General features: G+C 46.0%; 1 non-coding gene across 1 annotated transcript; it reads left to right on the top strand.

Moving 5' to 3' along the window:
• Nucleotides 1-278: 278 nt before the first annotated feature.
• Nucleotides 279-351, top strand: TRNAE-UUC (transfer RNA glutamic acid (anticodon UUC)). The gene has a single exon. It is a non-coding gene; the product is annotated as a tRNA-Glu (tRNA).
• The last annotated feature ends 21,206 nt before the right edge of the window (nt 352-21,557 follow it).

Here is a 21,557-nt window from a genome sequence, read left to right as displayed (position 1 = left end):
CCACAGAGACAGCGAGGAGGAGGGTGGCTGCCTAGGGCTGGGGGAAGGAGCATGGGAAGCTGGCGTTTGATGGGGACAGAGCTTCGGTTTGGGAAGAGGAAAAAATGCCCTCGAGAGGATGGTGGTGACGGTTGCCCAATGATGTGCGTGTACTTAAAGCCACTGAACTACACGTCTGTGTGTGTTAGTCACTCAGTCATGTCCGACTCTTCGCAAACTACACGTTTAGAAATGGTTAAAATGGCAGATTTCATGTTATGTATATATTCCCACAGAATTCCCTGGTGGTCCAGTGGTTAGGACTTAGTGCTTTCACTGCTCTGGGCCCAGGTTCAATCCCTGGTCAGGGAACTAGGATCTCACTTATTTATTTTTAGGGGGGCTCCAAAATCACTGCAGATAGTGACTGTAGCCATGAAATTAAAAGATGCTTGCTCCTTGGAAGAAAAGTTATGACCAACCTAGACAGGATATTAAAAAGCAGAGACATTACTTTGCCAACAAAGGTCTGTCTAGTCAAAGCTATGGTTTTTCCATTAGTCATGTATGGAAGTGAGAGTTGGACTATAAAGAAAACTGAGTGCTGAAAAATTGATGTTTTTGAACTGTGGTATTGGAGAAGACTCTTGAGAGTCCCTTGGACTGCAACCAGTCCATCCTAAAGGAAATCAGTCCTGAATATGCATTGGAAGGACTGATGCTGAAGCTGAAACTCCAGTACTTTGGCCACTGATGTGAAGACCCTGATGCTGGGAAAGATTGAAGGCAGGAGGAGAAGGGGCCAACAGAGGATGAGACGGTTGGATGGCATCACCGACTCAATGGACATGAGTTTGAGCAAGCTCCGGGAGTTGGTGATGGACAGGGAGGCCTGGCATGCTGCAGTCCATGGGGTCGAAGAGTCAGACAAGACTGAGTGACTGAACTGAGCTGATATATTCCTACAATTTTTTAGAAAAGAAAACGTGGGTTCTTCACGTTCAGACTCACATTGATCTCTTCTTGGACAGGTGACTGTCCAGGTCTGCTCAGAAGCAGCCTGGTTCTGATTCCCCAAACCTCCAGGAAAGAATAAAGTGTGACAGCCTGGCAGCCGGTTCTCATTGCCTGAGGAAGCCAAGATGCCTTCCTGTTTGCCAGCAGCGGGGTGGCTTGATCAGACCCACTGGCAACCCTCCTCTGCCCTTCGAAGCAGCAGGAAACATCGGCTTTAGAGTAGGAATTTAATGGAAATTCAGGTCTTGTTGGCAGATGAGAGATTTGATGAATTTTTCCTTATCTTCCCCATGCTTGATGGACTTAGCCTTGGGGAATTCTAAGCATTAACTTGGTTCAGATACCAAAGGCTTCCAAGCAGGAATGGACCCTGGAGATGGTTTAATCCAAGCCCAGCTGGGGAAAGAGACTGCACAGGACAGCAGGAAAGGACAGGCCCAGGCCGCTGCCCTCTGACCTCCATCCACATGTGGGCTTTTTGTACTTCTTTTATCACACCATCTAGACCCCCATCGAGGGTCTTTATTACAGTCAAAGACCCCTGGGAGGAAACACCTGACTTCTCACCTGTGTCAGGCATGAGCACATGTGCTCAGTCGTGTCTGACTCCTTGCAACCCCATGGACTGTATCACGCCAGGCAAGAAACACTGGAGTGGGTTGTCAATTCCTCCTCCAGGGAATCTTCCCAACCCAGTGGTCGAACCTGAGTCTCGTGCATTGGAGGCGGATTCTTTACCACGGGGCCGCCTGGGAAGCCCCTGTGTGCTGCTGCTGCTACTGCTGAGTCATTTCAGTCGTGTCCGACTCTGTGTGACCCCAGAGACGGCAGCCCACCAGGCTCCCCCGTCCCTGGGATTCTCCAGGCAAGAACACTGGAGTGGGTTACCATTTCCTCCTCCAATGCATGACAGTGAAAAGTGAAAGGGAAGTTGCTCAGTCATGTCCAACTCTTAGCGACCCCATGGACTGCAGCCCACCAGGCTCCTCCGTCCATGGGATTTTCCAGGCAAGAGTACTGGAGTGGGGTGCCACTGCCTTCTCCAGCCCCTATGTGAGCTGTCAGCAAATAGATCCATTGTCCTCTGCAGGCAAGGGGGAGAAAGTCCTGCCCTCACAAAGGTCATGCCCGCAGTCACAGGGTTCTGATGCTGTACCCTTGGCGCGCCACATTGACAGCTCACCGGACGACCATCACTAATCACAACAGGAACGCTGACTGCGTCCCTGCCACGGCCACACTGTTCACGTATCAGTGCTGTGCTCCTCCCATCTGACGGACTAGACAACTGAGGCCCAGAAAAATCAATGAACTCCCAAGGCACGCTGCTGGAAGGTGCTGACCCAGACCAGCTGCAAACTGAGACGGCAAGGGTTCTGCCCAAGCTCAAGGGCTCTGAATGTAAACCCCAGCTCTCGGTGGTCTCAGCTCTTCATTTACAAATGGACATAGAGTGTGCTGCGGGCAGTGACCCATCTCCATCTCAGGAGTGTATCCTACCGCCTCAGCTCCAAGTGCTCTGAGCCCCTGAGGGAGTGGACCAGGCGGCGGGTCAGCTGCTGCCCCCTGCTGGGCGGCCTGGGCTCAGCAGCCATTTGTTGGGGGCGGTGCGGGGGGAGTGCAGGGAAGAGGGTGGGTCCTGGGAGAGAAAGCCCCTGTGGGAGTTCTGTGAGTGGCCAGTGCGGAAAGGTCACCTCTCCACCCCTCTCCCCTCCGCTGGTCCTCCTCCCACCAGGGAATGGATGGAGGAGCTGTGAGCTGGTTTCTCAGCATCTAAGACAGCCTCAACCAGCTCCCCTGGGGTGGCCCGTGCTGGTCAATGAGCCCTAGCTCTCTCTTTCGTCCGGGGGAGGGCTTCCAACTTCGCCCCGAGTCTGGTGGGGGCCGAGGGGGCAGCCGTACCAGGCCCTCAGCCCCGACACACACACACACCTCCCTTCAAGTTTGTGGCCCGAAGTGTATGCAGTTCAAATGGGACACGCCTGTCCATTGACCAAGGCAGTCGACCTCTTGGGACTCCCCGTGGGGGGCTGTCCTGAGCCAGACCTGGGAAGCGAGGCACTCCCTGTGAGCTTTAGATGGTGAAACGAGTCGCTTGCTTCCGCCTTACTGAGACACAGAATTGTGGTGAGCTGCCAAGCTGTCTTCTAGCTGGTTTTAGACTCCGTGGCCTTTAAGCTACACCAAGTTGCCGTACATCATGCAAAGCTAGTCTGCAGCAGCGGGTCGGGGCTGGTGAGGAAGTGTTTGTTTGTTTGTTTGTTTTGTTTTTAAATTAAAATTAATTTTTAATTCATATTTGGGGGGAAGTGAAAACGTTCCACGTCTCAGCTGTGGTGCAGGGACGTGACTGAATACATCTGTCAAAACTTAGTGATAGGGACTTGCCTGGTGGCTCAGTGATGAGGAATCCACCTGCTAATGCAGGGGACACAGGTTCGACCTCTGGTCGGGGAAGATCCCACATGCTGCAGAGGAACTAAGCCTGTGCCCCTCAACTACTGAGCCTGTGCTCTAGAGCCCGAGAGCCGCAACTCCTGAAGCCCACGCACCCTAGAGCCTGTACCCTGCAACAGGAGAAGGCACAGCAATGAGAAGGCCATGCACTGCAACTACAGAAAAACCCACGCAGCAACAAAGACACAGCAGAGCCCAAAATAAATGTATAAATTATTTTTTAAAACTTAATTATACCTAAAGAAAAGTTGAGTTAAAAAAAAAATATCTCCTGGAGGGCAGTTTCCTCTTTCATGGAAGGTTGACCGATTCATGCTCCCTGGTTCTGTGTGAATCCCCAGATGGAAACCTGGTTACCTGGCAACACCTTTTGCAATTCACTCCGGTGCTGATTTAGCAAACTTTGTGGGCTGTGTGGGCTTCCCTTGCGGCTCAGCTGGTAAAGAATCCGCTTTACCATTGAAATCCATTTACTGTTTAAAGAATGGCTGTGTGCTCATTGCCAGCCTCCAGGTACCAAAGTGCCCCGAAGGTGGAATGCACTAGATCAAGGATGACTTCTCAGCTCATGGCTCCACCCCCAGGCGGCCTCTCCTCCCTCCAGGAGTCCTCAAGGCACCTTTCCCATCAGTCAACCTTGTCTTCCTGTTTTCCTCCTTGTCTTCTTGCCCCAGATGTCCAGTCCTTGACTTGTCTTCCCTGTTATCATTCACTCCCTGGATAATATCCCACTTGAAGGCCCCAAATATCTTCCAATGCTGAGGACTCCTGCTTACCTGTCTCTTGCCTGGATCTTTTCCTCAGGCTAAAGACAGCGGATGTATCTCCACCTGCCAACTCAACATCCTCTTTGGAAATGCAACTCAAACTTAACAAGTCCAAAATCAAACTCTGATTTCCCCTCCCCCAAAACCTGTTCCTCCCCAGGTCTCCCCCAGCTCAGAGCCTGGGAATGCCATCCTTTCATCGCTCAGCTTCCAAAATCATCCTTGGCTCCCTCTTCCTCTCCCTGGCCATCAGGAAATCCTGACTCTTTAGTCTTCAAAAAATACCCAGAGTCCACCTTCCTCTCATCTCATCCATGGCTACTGCCCTGGACCAATGCATCAGTGTTCACCTGAACTGCTGTGATAGCTTTCTGGTTCCACCCTTGTCCCCTGAAGCCCGCCCTGAGCACTGCAGCTCAGGCAGGTTGGTCCCTCTGCTCCAGTAAGTTCCCACCTCCCTGAGCAGAAGGTCCAGGGTCCTGACAATGACCATTAGACCCTTGTATAACTTAGCCCCAATCTGCACCCGGTTCTTCTCCAGCCTGGTGGCAGCCTGGCTCTTTCCAGACACACCTCATGTATTCTTCGCTCAGGGGCTTTGCACCTGCTGTTCTGTTAGCCTGGGATACTCTGTGCTCTAATATCTCCCTTCCCTCCGTGTTTGCTGACCCTCATCTTGGACCCAGTGCCTAGATGTGTAACTAGTTGTCTTATAAAGCCTTATAAACCATCATATAAAGCCTAGAGAGGCGAGATTAGGTGGTTTTACTGTATCCACTCTCCACCCACCGATGGTGTCAGGAAAGAGAAAAGACACAGAACACAGACTTGTCCAATGTGAGAAGTCTCTGTTTCACCTGACCCCCACAGGTAGGTGGCCCCAAACTCAGGGGCGATGGACTCCCACTCAGGGAGAGTTGCCCTCAGGGACGGGTGGTGGGGGTCCCTGTAACCCCAGGCCATCTGGCAAGGTCCTGGGAGAGTGAGCCCTCCCTCTCTCCTTCTTCCCAGCCACACGTTCTTCCCCCAAGTGACGATGCTGTCTGCTGCCAGGGCAGGCGAGGCGATGGCATGACCCGGGCTTATGGATCCGCCCCACAGCCCATCCATCTGAGGGCAGACGACAGCGCTGCAGAGCCACGTGTTCTCACACACCCGGGCTGCTCGGCCACATCTGCGTGTAACCAACATCCCCTGTTTTCTGTGTCCCTCTCTGGATTCCTCCCAACTTTCCCCTCGGGATGGTCTGAACCCCCCACAGAGGCTCAACACCGCTGCTCACATCGTCTGCCAGGTCATACGTGGACATCCACCTCCCTGAGTGTCCTGGACAACCTTGCTGAGTGCCTGGAAATTCTTCCCAGTGATTCTGGGCTTCTCTGTTAACTCTAGACTCAGAGGTCACCGAACCCTTCTGGACTCTACTCCAGCTGGACCCTGGGGAGGGCTGAGGGCGCCAAACCAAGAAGCAATCACCGCCGGAGAATGTAGTCCGCGTCCAGGACCATCGAGCTCCGGGATGGCAAATGCGGGTACGGGAGACCCGGGGAACGGCCTGCTCTTCTTGAGTAGCTGCTGCTGCTGCTGCTGCTAAGTCGCTTCAGTCGTTTCCAACTCTGTGCGACCCCATAGACGGCAGCCCACCAGGCTCCCGTCCCTGGAATTCTCCAGGCAAGAACACTGGAGTGGGTTGCCATTTCCTTCTCCAATGCATGAAAGCGAAAAGTGAAAGTGAAGTCGCTTAGTCGTGTCTGACTCTTTGAAACCCCGTGGACTGCAGCCCACCAGGCTCCTCCGTCCATGGCAAGAGTGCTGGAGTGGGTGCCATTGCCTTCTCCACTCGTACTCTTGAGCAGGAACAACAGCTGATGCTGATTGTTGACTTGCAGTTGCTTCCCCGCCTCCCTCCTCCCCTCTTGCCACCAACGGAGAGGGAGCTTCAAGCCAGAATACATTTGAATGGCAAAATAATTTATGCTTCATTAGGGTGCTGGATTTAAAATTAGAAGTTTCTATGCATAATCACATGGACGGTTTAATCTCATTGTTTTGCCACTCATTAGCGACTCTTCTTAGATGTCTGTGACACTAGAGCCTTCAACCTATTTCTAGGCCACCCCTTCCTCCCCTTTCTATAAACTACACCGAATTCATCTTCCTAAAATGCCACCCTGGTCGTTTCGTAAGCCAACTCTAACACACACTGAAGAGTTGGGCACCAAGTGGCACTGAAGACCTTGTATGCTGACCCATGACCTTGTCATCACGTCCACTGCTGCTGGCCGAGCCCACGTACCTGGTAGTCACTCCAGATCCCTTTGCTCACTCTCTTCTCTCCATCTGGGAGGGAACTTTTCTACCTACCAAAACTCTGCCCACGCTTAAGACTCAACTCAAAAGCTACCTGCCCATGAATTCTCTGGTTACTACAACAAGAAGTCTTCTCCCTGCTGCCATCACTGATGCCCAAGCTGATCAAGTCTCTTATTAAATATTCTTATCTAATTGTCCCTGGCACCAGAGATTTTATTCTACAAGCCTTTGTAGCCTATAACAGGGTTCTATATCACAGATTCTTTTGGATTAAGGGTAAATGAAAGACAGGCCATGTCTCTCCTTAACCCTTTGTGATAGATCAGGGAACAGTAAGACATGTGATACACTCAAAGCACAAAACTTCCCCTACTGTAGGTGCCTCTAAAATTCTCAGATTCTCGATGTCATTCATAAACTTTCTCTCTGCTCCTAGTCAGCTTCCTTGCCCATCAAACCACACCAGATATTTCTGTTATTTTTCACTGCTGTATTCAAGCTCTGAACCCTAACCATCTCTCCTAACCCTCAGCAAATGACTTTGACTCATATTTCAAAGAAAAGACACCAGAAGCCCTCCTCCCTTGCTTTTCTGGACCTGGGCACAGCCTCACCTCTGTCTTTGGGGCATCTGTTCCTTTCCTTTCCTCCAGCATCAGGTGTGTTCCTGTTTCCGCTGGAGGCCAGGGCCCCCACCTCACTCTGGTGACCAGCCCGTCTGAGCCATCGTTTATTCCCCTTTCTGCAATGCTTATGACAGTTCTCTATAGCCTTATACCTCATTGAAAATACCCAGGTTCAAACCTCTGCTGCCTCACACAGCCACAGGGACGGGATGGTTAAGTTGGTGTGTCAGCTTGACTGGGCCGCAGAGGCCTCAGGTTCCTGCTTGAACTTTATTTCTAGGCATGTCTGTCAGCGTGTGTCCAGACAAGATTGGCATTTGAATCAGAAGACTGAGTAAAGCCAGTGGCCCTTTCCAATGTGGGGGGGCCTCGTCCAATCCATTGAGGACCCAAATATCAGGTTGACCAAAAAAGCTCTTTCCCGTCTTCTGTAGCATTTTATGGAAAAGCCTGAATGAACCTTTAGGCCAACCCAACAGAACAAGAGGGCAGGGGAAGGGATAATTTGTCCTCTCTGCCTGTTTGGTCCTGGGCTTCAGCCTTTTCCTTCCCTGGGACTAGAACTTAAACCACAGGCTCTCCCGGTTCTCAGGCCTTTGGACTCAAGACTAGAGCTGGAGCCCCAGCTGCCCTGGGTCTCTGCTTACAGAGACAGTAGAACTTCTCAACCTGGATAATCACGCGAGCCAATTCCCAATAATGACTCTAGAGAGCCAGTGTGTGTGTGTTAGTCGCTCAGTCGTGTCTGACTCTTTGTGACCCCATGGCCTGTAGCCCTCCAGGCTCCTCTGTCCATAGGGTTCTCCAAGCAAGAATACTGGAGTGGGTTGCCATTTCCTTCTCCAGGGGATTTTCCCCACCCAGGGATCAAACCCTTGTCTTCTGCATTGCCGGCAGATTCTTTACCATCTGAGCCACCAGGGAAGCCCACAGAGCTATTAAAACAATTCAAGTATTTCATGGCAACTGGCCAGGGTGACCTCAGCTTCCTTCTCACAAAACAGATGGTTTTGCCTGTGGGTCTTCGCTGTTTGCAGTCCAGAGCCCAGAGGTCCTCTCCTTTGAACAGGAGGCCCCTGTTAGTGTTTTTGCCTAATTGACTTTGTTTTGGATGTATTGGTTCATTTAGTCCTTTTATAGTTGAGTCTTGCTGACTGGAAAACTATTCTCTCCCTTTTTATATTTTTATATAAACTGTATATAAACTACATCTATTATGTGTTCTCTTATAAAAGAAATAGATGCTCATTACAGAGAAAATATAATGCAGATGAGTGAACAGAGTAAAATAAAATACATCCTTCACATCTTTAAATAAATAAATAGTTTTCTTTTTTTTACAAATATTGGATCACAGCATGCATTCAGTTTTGAAACCAGATTTTCACTTAACACTAAACTGTAAACAAATCTCCATGCCATGAAATATCCTGTCATCACAGATTTGCATAGCTCTGTAGAACTCCACTGAATCCATGTACCATAATTCATTCAGCCAATTTCCTATTAATCGGATACTTGGGTTATTTCCAACTTGTAGGGTTCCTCAAGTGATCCCTCCCAAAGAAAAACTCCACCACAGAAATGGCTCCCAATCCTCCGAATGATAGTTTTTCAGCTTCAGCAATTTTTAGATCCAGTAGCCACTGAACACGTGTTCTGGTCGTCTCCCCTGCTCCACGGTCTTGTGTTCCCCACACTCGTGCGTGCATGCTAAGTCCCTTCAGTCGTGTCCAACTCTGTGTGACCCTGTGAACTGTAGCCCCGAAGGCTCCTCTGTTCATGGGATTCTCCAGGCGAGAATGCTGGAGTGGATTGCCAAGCTCTCTTCCAGGGGATCTCTTCCTGACTCAGGGATCAAACCCAAGTCTCTGCTGTCTTCGGCATCAGCAGGGGGGCTCTTTGCCGCTTGGGAAGCGCCACCTGGGGATCCCCTCTGCTCCTGCACCACACTACTGATCATTGTCACTCTGTAACATTACCTGCCAGGGAAGGGCCGTCTTTACATCTTCCTCAAAGTTTTTTAAAGTATTCTCATATATGTACAGTATTGGCTGGGGAGGTGATACTTCAGCACGATTACAAAAGTATCATTTCTACTGTATAAAAATGAGAAAATACAGATTTTTAAAATAATTGTTTAGAGAGAACCACTGTAAACATTTGAAATCTGTCCTTTCAATCTTTCTCCATGCATAAGTTCATAAGTACTTCACCAAAAGTAAAGCCTGTAAGATTATACGCTATAAGATTCTGCCTTCTGGTAGGTTTATATCCAGCAGAAATGTACGTAAATACTCCTTTCCCTAAGGTCACCTCGACACCCAAACATGCATTTTTATAATTAATTAATTTATTTTAATTGGAAGCTAATTACTTTACAATATTGTGGTGCTTTTTGCCATACATTGACATGAATCAGCCACGGGTGTATGTGTTCCCCATCCTGAACCCCCTCCCAACACCCTCCTCATTATATTCCTCAGGGCCATCCCAGTGCACCAGCCCTGAGCACCCTGTCTCATCATGCACTGAACTTGGACTGGCAATCTGTTTCACATATGGTAATATACATATTTCAATGCTATTCTCTCAAATCATCCCACCCTCGCCTTCTCCCACAGAGTCCAAAAGACTGTTCTTTACATCTGTGTCTCTTTTGCTGTTTTGTATATAGGGTCATTGTTACCATCTTTCTAAATTCCATATATATGCGTTAGTATACTGTATTGGTGTTTTTCTTTCTGACTTACTTCACTCTGTATAATAGGCTCCAGTTTCATCCACCTCATTAGAACTGATTCAACTGTATTCTTTTTAATGGCTGTGTAATACTCCATTGTGTATATGTACCACAGCTTTCTTATCCATTCATCTGCTGATGGACATCTAGGTTGCTTCCATGTCCTGGCTATTATAAACAATGCTGCAATGAACACTGGGACACACGTGTCTCTTTCAATTCTGGTTTCCTCCGTGTGTATGCCCAGCAGTGGGATTGCTGTGTCGTATGGCAGTTCTATTTCCAGATTTTTAAGGAATCTTCTCGCTGTTCCATAGTGGCTGTACTAGTTTGCATTCCCACCAACAGTGTAAGAGGGTTCCCTTTTCTGTGAACCTTCTCCAGCATTTATTGTTTGTAGACTTTTGGATCACAGCCATTCTGACTGGTGTGAGATGGTACCTCATTGTGGTTTTGATTTGCATTTCTCTGATAATGAGTGATGCTGAGCATCTTTTCATGTGACAAACATACATTTTTGAAGCTTTGTCAATTTAATACCTGGTTTTAATTTGCAGTTCTCTGAAGACTAGTGAAGTTTAACATCACTTTAAGAGATTTACTGGCATTTTTACTCCTTCGCATGAGATGGCTTAAATATCTGTGGCTCCTGTTGTCATTTGAGAGTTGGAGATGTGCTCATTGAATAATAAAAAGCTCTTTACATGTGAAAGTTCAATCCTCTGAACTATTTCACACAATTGCTCTTACCATTTGTTTTTAGGACTTGTTTATATTTAGAAGTTTAAAATTGCTTGTTTGAGCAAATGTGTCTTTTTCTAGATTCTGTCCTTGTTTTAATACTTAGAGAGCTCTTCCTCAGCCCTTCTTCACCTTGAGCAGCGACATGGTTTTACTTTCATTATTTTACTTTTTTTAATCCTCTGGAACTTCTTTTGCTACATAACATGACAGATATCACTTTTCATTTTTCCAGCCACCTCACTCCATTTATAGAAAATACTTGCCTTCCTGGTGAGTTAAACGCCAGTTTGATCATCTAAGGGCTTCCCAGGTGGCTCAATGGTAAAGAATCCACCTGTCAAGCAGGAGACGCAGGTTTCAATCCCTGGTCCAGGAAGATCCCCTGGAGAAGGAAATGGCCACCCACTCCAGTGTTCTTGCCTGGGAAATCCCATGGACAGAGACTGGTGGGCTGCAGCCCACAGGGGTTGAAAGAGAGCCGGACACGACCGAGCTACTAAACAACAGCAACAACTTCATTGTCTAACCGTTTGTGGTTTCTGTCTCTGAGTCTCCTGCTCTCTTCCTTTTAACTTCCACTGAACCTTTTGTCACTGCCACACTGAAGAATCATGGGTGCTCTAACCTGTCTTTTGCAATCTGATAAGGCAGATATTCTGGAGAAGGCAATGGCACCCCACTCCAGCACTCTTGCCTGGAAAATCCCATGGACGGAGGAGCCTGGTGGGCTGCAGTCCATGGGGTCGCTAAGAGTCGGACTCGACTGAGCGACTTCACTTTCACTTTTCACTTTCATGCATTGGAGAAGGAAATGGCAACCCACTCCAGTGTTCTTGCCTGGAGAATCCCAGGGACGGGGAGCCTGGTGGGCTGCCGTCTATGGGGTTGCACAGTCAGATACAACTGAAGCGACTTAGCAGCAAGGCAGATGTTCTCTCAGCATTCTTCTTGTATTGAATTTCCTGAACATTGATGTGAATTTATTTTTCCAGAATTCTCTCCTCTACACCTTGCCCAATTTTCTATTTTGCTGGTATAGAGAAAAGCTATTAACTAATTTTTTTTTAATTGGAGGAGAGCCATAGGCTAGCTTACTAAACATTTTTATAAATTCTAACTAATATTTGGGGAAAGGGCTTCCCTGATGGCTCAATGGTAAAGAATCTGCCTGCAATGCACGAGACACAGGTTCGATCCCTGGATTGAGAAAATCCCCTGGAGAAGGAAATGGCAACCCACTCCAGTATTCTTGCCTAGAAAATCCCGTGGACAGAGGAGCCTGGTGGGCTACAGTCCATGGGCTCACAAAGAGTTGGACAAGACTGAAGCGATTGAGCATGAACACGGTATTTTTTCAGTTGATTCACTTGGATTTTCCAAATAACTGTATCATCTGCAAGTAATGGTTGCTCATTTTGATTTCTTTACTGTGTATTGTTCGTTCTTTTCCCTAGTTGTCACATTGGCTAAGCTTCCCGAGGGGTGTAGAATACTGCTAGACCTCCCCTTGGCCTCAGGCTTCCATACACCAAAACTTGTACTTATGTGATGCTTCTGGCCTCCTTCTAATCTTGTATCTTTCACTCTGGGAGCACTTTATTGGTATCTTTGGAGAAAGAATTTGCTTGCCCGGCTTAGGCCCCTCTGGATTCACCTGGGATCTGCCCATCTGAGAATAAGGGACTCTGTGGTCTCTCTGACTCTCTGGAACAGTCAGGCCTCTGGTGTGGGTAGGGAAAGGAGGGTCAGGGACTGTGCAGCTTGCCTAATTCAGGGTTTGCTAGCAAGTTCCTACTTCAGTTGGCTTTCTCAGTAGTGAAGCTAACACTCAGAGTGCCATTTGTCTGATGCCTCCTCTCAGTTGATTCCAAAGTGAGACCAGGAAGATGTAATAACATGATATTGGCTTGCTGTTTTGTTCTTAATGGTAGTAAAAACTAATCTCTGTTTTAGCATAAATATGAGGTAGGTTGGCACTTTTAGAAAGATAATCTCTATCATGTAAGAAAGTATTCTTTGATCTAGTCTACTACCAGTTTTGATAAGAAATAGACATTGCATGTTATAAAATACTGTTTTCTTGTCTATTGAGATGATGTATGGTTTTCTCCTTTGACATATTATGAGATAAAATTTAGTAGTGTGTAAAAGTTGCTCAGTTGTGTATGACTCTTTGCGACCCCATGGACTATACAGTCCATGGAATTCTGTAGGCCAGAATACTGGAGTGGGTAGCCTCTCCCTTCTCCAGGGGATCTTCCCAACCCAGGAATCAAACCAGGGTCTCCTGCATTGCAGGCAGATTCTTTACCAGCTGAGCCAAAAGGGAAGCCTAAGAACACTGGAGTGGGTAGCCTATCCCATCTCCAGCAGATCTTCCCAACCCAGGAATTAAACCAGGGTCTCCTGCATTGCAAGTGAATCTTTACCAATTGAGCTATCAGTTCAGTTCAGTTCAGTTCAGTCGCTCAGTCGTGTCCAACTCTTTGCAACCCCATGAATCGCAGCACGCCAGGCCTCCTGGTCCATCACTATCTCCCAGAGTTCACTCAAACTCATGTCCATCGAGTCAGTGATGCCATCCAGTGATCTCATCTCTGTCGTCCCCTTTTCCTCCTGCCCACAATCCCCCCAGCATCAGTCTTTTCCAATGAGTCAACTCTTCACATGAGGTGGCCAAAGTACTGGAGTTTCAGCTTTAGCATCATTCCTTCCAAAGAAATCCCAGGACTGATCTCCTTTAGAATGGACTGGTTGGATCTCCTTGCAGTCCAAGGGACTCTCAAGAGTCTTCTCCAACTCCACAGTTCAGAAGCATCAATTCTTCAGTGCTCAGCTTTCTTCACAGTCCAACTCTCACATTCATACATGACCACTGGAAAAACCACAGCCTTGACTAGATGGACCTTTGTTGGCAAAGGAATGTCTCTGCTTTTCAATATGCTATCTAGGTTGGTCATAACTTTTCTTCCAAGGAGTAAGTGTCTTTTAATTTCAGGGCTGCAATCACCATCTGCAGTGATGTTGGAGCCCCAAAAATAAAGTCTGACACTGTTTCCACTGTTTCCCCATCTATTTCCCATGAAGTGATGGGACCAGATGCCTATCAGGGAAGCCTAAAACTTATCAGTAGATTATTTTTTAAATAAATTTGGCAATCTGCAACAAACTCTACTTGGTCATATAAATTCTTTCAACACATTGTTGGATTTGATTTGCTGATGTTTTACATAGAATTTTTGCAGTTGTATTTGTAATTGAAATTGGCCTAGCTTTGTTATTATTGCTATGATTACTATCATGTTTTTCGTGTTTCACTTTGGCTTTTCTGTGAATATTTCCTGGATTATTTTTAAACTTTTGTCGACAAAATCGATGTGCTGTGGTTTCCTGTTCCTGCCTTATTCAGCTTTTGTTTCTTTCTATCTTATTAAAAGTTATCCATTTCATTGAGACTTTCAGACAAACTAAAATATATTTTCTTGAAGATTTAAAATTCTATTCTGTATCTAGTTATAGCCTCTTTTCTCCCAAGGGTACATATTTTGCCTTCCTTTTGCTTTTTACTGATCTTACTAGAGATTTTTTCATATCTTTTTTCAAAATAACATTGAATTTTTAAATCACCTTCAGTTCAGTTCAGTCACTCAGTCATGTCTGACTCTTTGCAACCCCATCAACTGCAGCACACCAGGCTTCTTGACTTAAATTCTTAAATTCTGAACTTAAACCATCTTAACTATTTAAGTTAACTAAGTTATTCTATTTCATTATTTTCTAAATTTATTATCTCTACTTGGTTTCTTGCTTTCTTGGCTTTATTTTTATATTACTTCTCTGTTGCTAAGATGAATGCTTAATTCCTTTATCTTCCTTCTTTCTTGATATATAATAAAAGCATCAAAGGCTATGAATTTTTCTGAGAACAATATTAGCTGTCTCACACAAATGTTGTCATACAATGCCCTCATTGTCATTCATCTGAAACAATTTCTTACACTGATTTGATTTATCCTATAACCTTTGAGTTGTTCATAAAAAGTACATATGTTTGTTTTAAATATCCAAGTGCTTTGATGATTTTGCCTATCGAAGACTATTGTTACCTTTTCATTTTTTCACTTGCAACCAGAGAACATAAATACATTCACTGGAAATGTATTCATATTTCCTTTATGTTCTAGGGTATGAATGCATGTCCATGTGACACACACATATGAAAAGTCTGTGCTGTTGATTAACATTCTGTGAAGTAAAATATGTATCTACTGCATCTGTGTGTTTATCATATAAAAATAGACACCATATCTGCCCTGCCCAAGACACTGGGCAGTTTCCTACTGATTTCTGTCCAGTTATTATCTTGGTTGAGAAGAGTTTTTCTTTTTCTCACACCATTATCCAGTTGCAAGTCACTTGCTCATTTTTCTACTGGGCTGCGTGCCTTTTTAAAATAGATTTGTAAGCACTTTCTTTTCAGTGGGCTTGTGGGTACCCAAACCACTAAGAGTGAGCGTCTCACCAGTGACAGGTCACTGAGGGGAAGAGCAGAAGGACTGGACAATGCTGGAGACACCAACATCATCCGCACAAGGTGCTCCTGGGCTGGCAGGCTGACCTTTGACATACGGGGTCAAAGGTGAGCTAAGGGACCCTTGTGCCCTGGGTCAGTCCCCATGGAGCCTCCTGGGGCTCACAGGGGAGTCTTACTCCTGTCTGTCTGGGGGATTTCTCCACTCATCCTCCACCTCCCCCACATCAGATCATTTTCTGGTTTCAGAGTATGAAGGAACTCTCAGCAAAAGCTGCCCTGGATATTTCTGCCTGGTGTCTGTTTCCGTTGTTTTGTCTTTGCAATAACCTGTCATTATCTTTTTATATTATGAAGTATGATATACACAGAGAAAGTAAAATTGAAGTCGCTCAGTCGTGTCCGACTGTTTGAGATCCCATGGACTGTAGCCTACCAAGCTCCTCCGTCCATGGCATTTTCCAGGCAAGAGTACTGGAGTGGGGTGCCATTGCCTTCTCCAGAGGATCTTCCTGACCCAGGAAAGATCCCAGGTCTTCTGCTTTGCAGGCAGACACTTTACTGTCTGAGCCACCAGGGAAGCTCCTATACATATCTGAAGTATATACAGAGAACTTCCCACTTAACACACACACACTCATCTGCTCCATGGATCATCAGTAACACCCCTGTAACCATCAACCAGATCAAGAAGTAAAACTTTACCCGAAATTTCCCACCTTCTCCCTCTTCTCTCTCCTGAAAGATCAATCACTATCTTGATTTAGACTCCTGTAGTTTCCTTTCGCCCGTTTTCTAATCTTTATGTAAACCGTGTCACATGGAATTCACTCTTTGGTGTCAAGCAACTTTCATCTGTTCAACACTGTGTTTGTGAGAGTTAAGCTCTGTTGCAGGTGACTGTTGTAAATTCCCCTTCATTGCTGAATCCTTCCTGTTGTAGGAACACCATTTATTTATCCATTCTACTGTTAATGTGCAATTGAATTGTTTCCAGTCTGAGGCATTAGGAGTGATGCTGTTATGACCATTCCTGAACATGCTTTTTATGGGAATGTGCAAACATATCTGTTGGGCATTTATCTGGGAGGGAGATAGGTTTGTACCTAGATGTACATGCTTCAGCTTGAGTAAATAATCCCAGTTTTCTAAAGTGGTTGCACCAGCTTATGCCCTAGTAGTTTTGGAAAATTGCTTCAAATCATCAAAATTAAATTGCAGGCACTCTGGATGCAGTGCAGAGGTATTTCAGTGGGGCTTTAACTTGCATTTCTTGGGTAATTAATGACAGTAAACAGCAAATAGATGGGGAGACAGATGGTGACTGCAGCCTTGAATTAAAAGATGCTTGCTCCTTGGAAGAAAAGCTATGACCAACCACAGCATATTAAAAACCAGAGACATTATTTTACCAACAAAGGTCCATATAGCCAAGGCTATGATTTCTCCAGTAGTCACGTATGGATGCAAGAGTTGGACTATAAAGAAAGCTGAGTGCTAAAGAATTGGTGCTTTTGAACTGTGGTGTTGGAGAAGACACTTGAGAGTCCCTTGGACTGCAAGGAGATCCAACCAGTCAATCCTAAAGGAAATCAGTCCTGAATATTCACTGGAAGGACTAATGCTGAAGCTGAAACTACAATACTTTGACCACCTGATGCGAAGACCTGACTCATTGGAAAGGACCCTGATCCTGGGAAAGATTGAAGGTGGGAGAAGGGGACAACAGAGGATGAGATGGTTGGATGGCATCACTGACTCAATGGACATGAGTTTGAGTAAACTCTGGGAGTTGGTGATGGACAGGGAAGCCTGGCATGCTGCGATTCATGGGGTCGCAGAGTCAGATACGACTGAGAGACTGAACTGAACTGACCGAAAGTAAGCCCCTCAACATTTGTGTATTGCTACTTGGATACCCTATTTGAGGATGTATCTATGCAAGTCTCTGGTATATGTTTATACTTGGTGGTCTCCCTTTTTCTGATTTGCAGGAATTCTTTATGTAATCTGAAAGTGAGCACTTTGTCTGTTTGACATTTTGCAGATATCTTTCCCCATTTTTTTCTCACGAGATGATGCTTATGAAATATTTTTCAATTCCTTTCATGACTGAAGATCTCTTTCTGATTTCTCATACATGAACATTAGATTGGCTGAAAATGGAGTTCTTTGAGACAGTATTTTCCCCTCAAAACTTTGGGGGGGTTATTCTGTTGCTTTGTGCCACTTTATTATTACATGAAGAAAACTGCTACCAATTAGATAGTGTGGCTTTTCTACTGTAAACCTGTAAGAGTTGTTCCTTTTTCCTTGAAATACCAAAATGTCATTGAAATATGTTAGGCATATTTCTAAATATATTTTCAAAAAGTCTCTTGAAGGCTACTTTAAAGACAAATCTTTTATTTTTAAAGATGCTTAAAGAGAATTTTAATTTGGAGAAAATATATTCTTCAACTCAGGAAACTTATCATAGCCAATTTTTTTTTTTGTTATGGTCTACCATAATATTGAGTTGGCCAAAAGATTCATTCTGGTTTTTAAAAAATTGTATGCAAATATCAAACGAACTTTTTGGCCAACCCAATAAACCAGAACAGATGGGGGGCTTAAAAAACAAACTTATTTCTCACAGTTCTGGAGGCTCGGAAGTCCAGGATCAAGATGCTGACAAAGTAGGTGTCATTCTGAAGCCTCTGCTCTTGTTCATAGGTGGCCACCACCTCACCATATGCTTACATGGCCTTCCCTCTGTGTGCCCAGGGAGAGGGGTCCTTAGCGGTTCTTCTATAAGGACACCAGTTTTATCAGATCAGCCCTGCCCCACACTCAGCACCTCATTGAATCTAAGCCACCTGTTTAAAAGCTCTGTCCCCACCAGAGTCACATAAGAGATTAGGGCTTCAACATATGGGTTTGGCTAGGGACACAATTCAGTCCACAGCATAACTTACTTTGCATTATTTCCTTGTTTACATGTTATATTCTTTCTGCTCCTATTTCTCCTAAGATATAATGAAATTCCTGAATTTGTCTTCAATGTTACTTTTCTTTATATGCTCTTTTTGTCCCCTTTATAGTCTGAGCATGAGAAATTTTCTCTGTCTGGTCTTTTAAATCACTGATCTGATTTTCTGCAATCTCCAATCACTGTGTCCATTTCAATTTAAGACTTAAAGTAATGGTTTTCATCTCAGAGCAATCTTCCTTCATCTCCTTTTCCGTATACACAATGTTCATCCAGATTCTCAGTGGCACCATGAATCAGAGATTTTCTCAAATTTTCTCTATGCAGCAACTGTTTCATAAAGAGACATTTGCTCTGATGATTCAAAATAACCTATCCTTTTGCTCTTCTGAATCAGAGTTCGTGTTGGTTTATCCTTGGGTGGGGAAAGAGAGAGAGAAGAATGAGATTCATGGCTTTCTCAAAACAATGGTTCAGGTGGAGGAATAATTATGTATTATTTCATAGAAAATTACCCCCAAAACCTAACCACATAAAGCAACAAGCACTTATGATTTTTCAGTTTCTGTGGATCAGGAATCCAGGCATGACTCATTGGAGGAGGCTCAGCTCAAAGCTCTTCATGAGGTTGTTGTCATATCAAGATCCAACTGGGCTGATGACTCCAGGGCCAGGCCCCCTCAATGACAATTGGCAGCCTCAGAATATCCACTTTCAAGTTCACTCACCTGGGACCCTCCACGATGCTGCCTCAACACATGGAAGCCGGCTTCTTCCAGCACCAGCAGTTTGAGAGGGAGAGAAAGACCATCCAGAACAGAAGCTGCGGTCCCTCTGTGACCTAACCTCCAAAGTGAAGCCATCCCCTCTGCTGTGCCGTGCCAATTAGGACCAGGTCCCCGAGTGCACACTCGAGGGGAGGGGATGATGCAGCATGCGGAGATCTGAGACGGGTCAGCAGGGCCATCTCCCAAGTTGCCCACTACAGTTGGGTAGATCATGGACCGTGTGTGTCCCTGAGGTCAAAGATTTTCAGACCCAGACTAGAGAACTGCGTGTGTGCCAAGTCGCGTCAGTCATGTCCAGCCCTTTGCAACCCCTTGGACCGCAGCCCGCCAGGCTCCTCTGTCCATGGGATTCTCCAGGCAAGAATACTGGAGTGGGTAACCATGCCCTCCTCCAGGGGATCGTCCTGATCCAGGGCTTGAACTTCGATCTCCTGCATTGCCGGCAGAGCCTTTACCACCTGAGCCGCCAGGGAAGCCGGTTTTAGCATATAACCCTATGGAATGGCTGGCACGATGCTCCCTTCTGAAACATGCATGACTGAAACTGGAAGGTCTTCAGGAGCAGAATGTAACTGAGATGCTGATGTTCTTGGGGCACCCAGAGGGGTTCGGGGCCCTTCCTCAACCTGCGGAAGAGGCAAGACCCACCCCACACCCACCCCAGGGCTCCTCTCCCACTCACACCTATGGTGAGCTGGCCCACCCTTCCTCAGTCTTGCCTGTCCTGTTTCTCACAGAGATTCCTCAACACTTTTGTCATAGCGAGGCACTTCGCCCTTAACTTCAACCGGATACACATCTTCTGCCCTTTTCTCCCCTTTCTTTATTTCCAAGACTATCTAAGATGGGAGGGCGTCACACCTGAAACCAGATTACAAACTTTGCCTCTGCATCCTTGAATTGGTCAAGGTCAGACCAGCGGTACACAGACTGCTTTGCTCCATCAGGTTGATTTGCTATTTATTTCTTTTTGGCCACGTCAGTTCTTCAGTTGCAGAACTCAGGATCTTCACCGCATCCTGCAGGATCTTTCACTGTGGTGCATGGACTCTCCAGATGCGGCTCACGGGCTCCAGGGCACTCGGGTTCAGCAGTTGTGGCGTGTGGGGTCTCAGTTCCTGACCAGGAACTGAACCTGCCACCTTTGCATTGCAAGGCAGATTTTTAACCCCTGGGCCACCAGGGAAGTCCCTATCAGATTGATTTTGCCTTTTAACCCTCAGAAGTCAAACTTTCCACCTTACAATATTGTGGCTCAATAGGTGATGCCCTGTCTCCCCAACCGACATCAGTGACACCCACAATTAGCTGGATCACTCTTGGAAAGCCATGACCCTGGTGGTCTTGGCTCAGCAAAGTGTCTCTTGATCAGGAGAACACCCTCTAGCCACTCGAGATTATTTCAAAGCACTTGCCGTTCTTTCTTTATCCAGTTCCTACCTACGTCACAGCCACTCCTGGGCCTTTGCTCGCTAAGTCCTTTTAATGTTCCCAGTCCTTGTCTCAGTCCTTGGTCCTCTTTACTTCCCTCCCATCCCTTCCCCATCTTTTTTCACAGGACCGCATCTCAAAAGAAAGAGCAAAATAGAAAAGAAGGAAGAGGAAGAAACTCAGAGAGGGCAGATTTGGGTGCAGTGGGGGGTCTGAATGCAAAGAACGGCCACACAGTTCTGAAAAGCATGGTGAACTCTGAGTAAATTCTATGGATTGTATCAAAGTCAAAAAATAAAGAGCACATCCCAAAGATGCATTTGCATCTTAGCTCTGCCGCTTAGCTGTGTGACCCCCAGGAAGTTGCTTCACTGCTCCGTGATGATGAGAGCTCCTGCCTCGCAGGATGGTTGAGAGAAGAGGTGTTCATATATGTAGCGTCTTTAGAAGACTGCCTGGCGTACAACAGAACTCTATAAGAAGTGCACAGTATATAGTATAGTATATACTACGCTACAGTTTTTAGTACATTCTATACCGTATACCACAGTATATAGTATATTATATACTGCAGTATATAGTGGGTATATTATATACCACATACTACAGTATATAGCATATTCTATACCACATACTACAGTACTTAGTGAGCTTCCCTGAGAGCTCAGTTGGTAAAGAATCCGCCTGCAATGCAGGAGACCTGGTTCAGTTCCTGGGTTGGGAAGATCCACTGGAGAAGGGATAGGCTACCCACTCCTGTATTCTTGGGCTTCCCTTGTGACTCAGCTGGTAAAGAATCTGCCTGCAATGCGGGAGACCTGGGTTCGATTCTATTAACTAGTTGTGTCAATAGAAATAGAAATTAACTATTTCTTGAAAAGGTAGAACTCATCAGAGGAACTATCTGGAACTGAGTTTGGGGGAGAGGCTCAGATGGTAAAGAATCTGCCTGCAATGCAGGAGACCTGGGTTCAGTCCCTGGGTTGGGAAGATTTCCTGGAGGAGGGAAAGGCTACCCACTCCAGTACTCTGGCCTGGAGAATTCCATGGACCAAACAGACACAGATTATACAAGAGTCGGACATGACTGAGTGACCTTCACTTCACAGTATATAGTATACTATATTCTCAGCATATCAAGAAATGCCTGGCATATATGAGAGGTCAAAAAGTGTTTATTGATGGGGGGA

This window comes from Bos javanicus, chromosome 3 (assembly GCF_032452875.1).
Source record: "Bos javanicus breed banteng chromosome 3, ARS-OSU_banteng_1.0, whole genome shotgun sequence".
Classification (NCBI taxonomy): Eukaryota; Metazoa; Chordata; class Mammalia; order Artiodactyla; family Bovidae; genus Bos; species Bos javanicus.
This window is presented reverse-complemented; position numbering and strand designations above follow the sequence as displayed.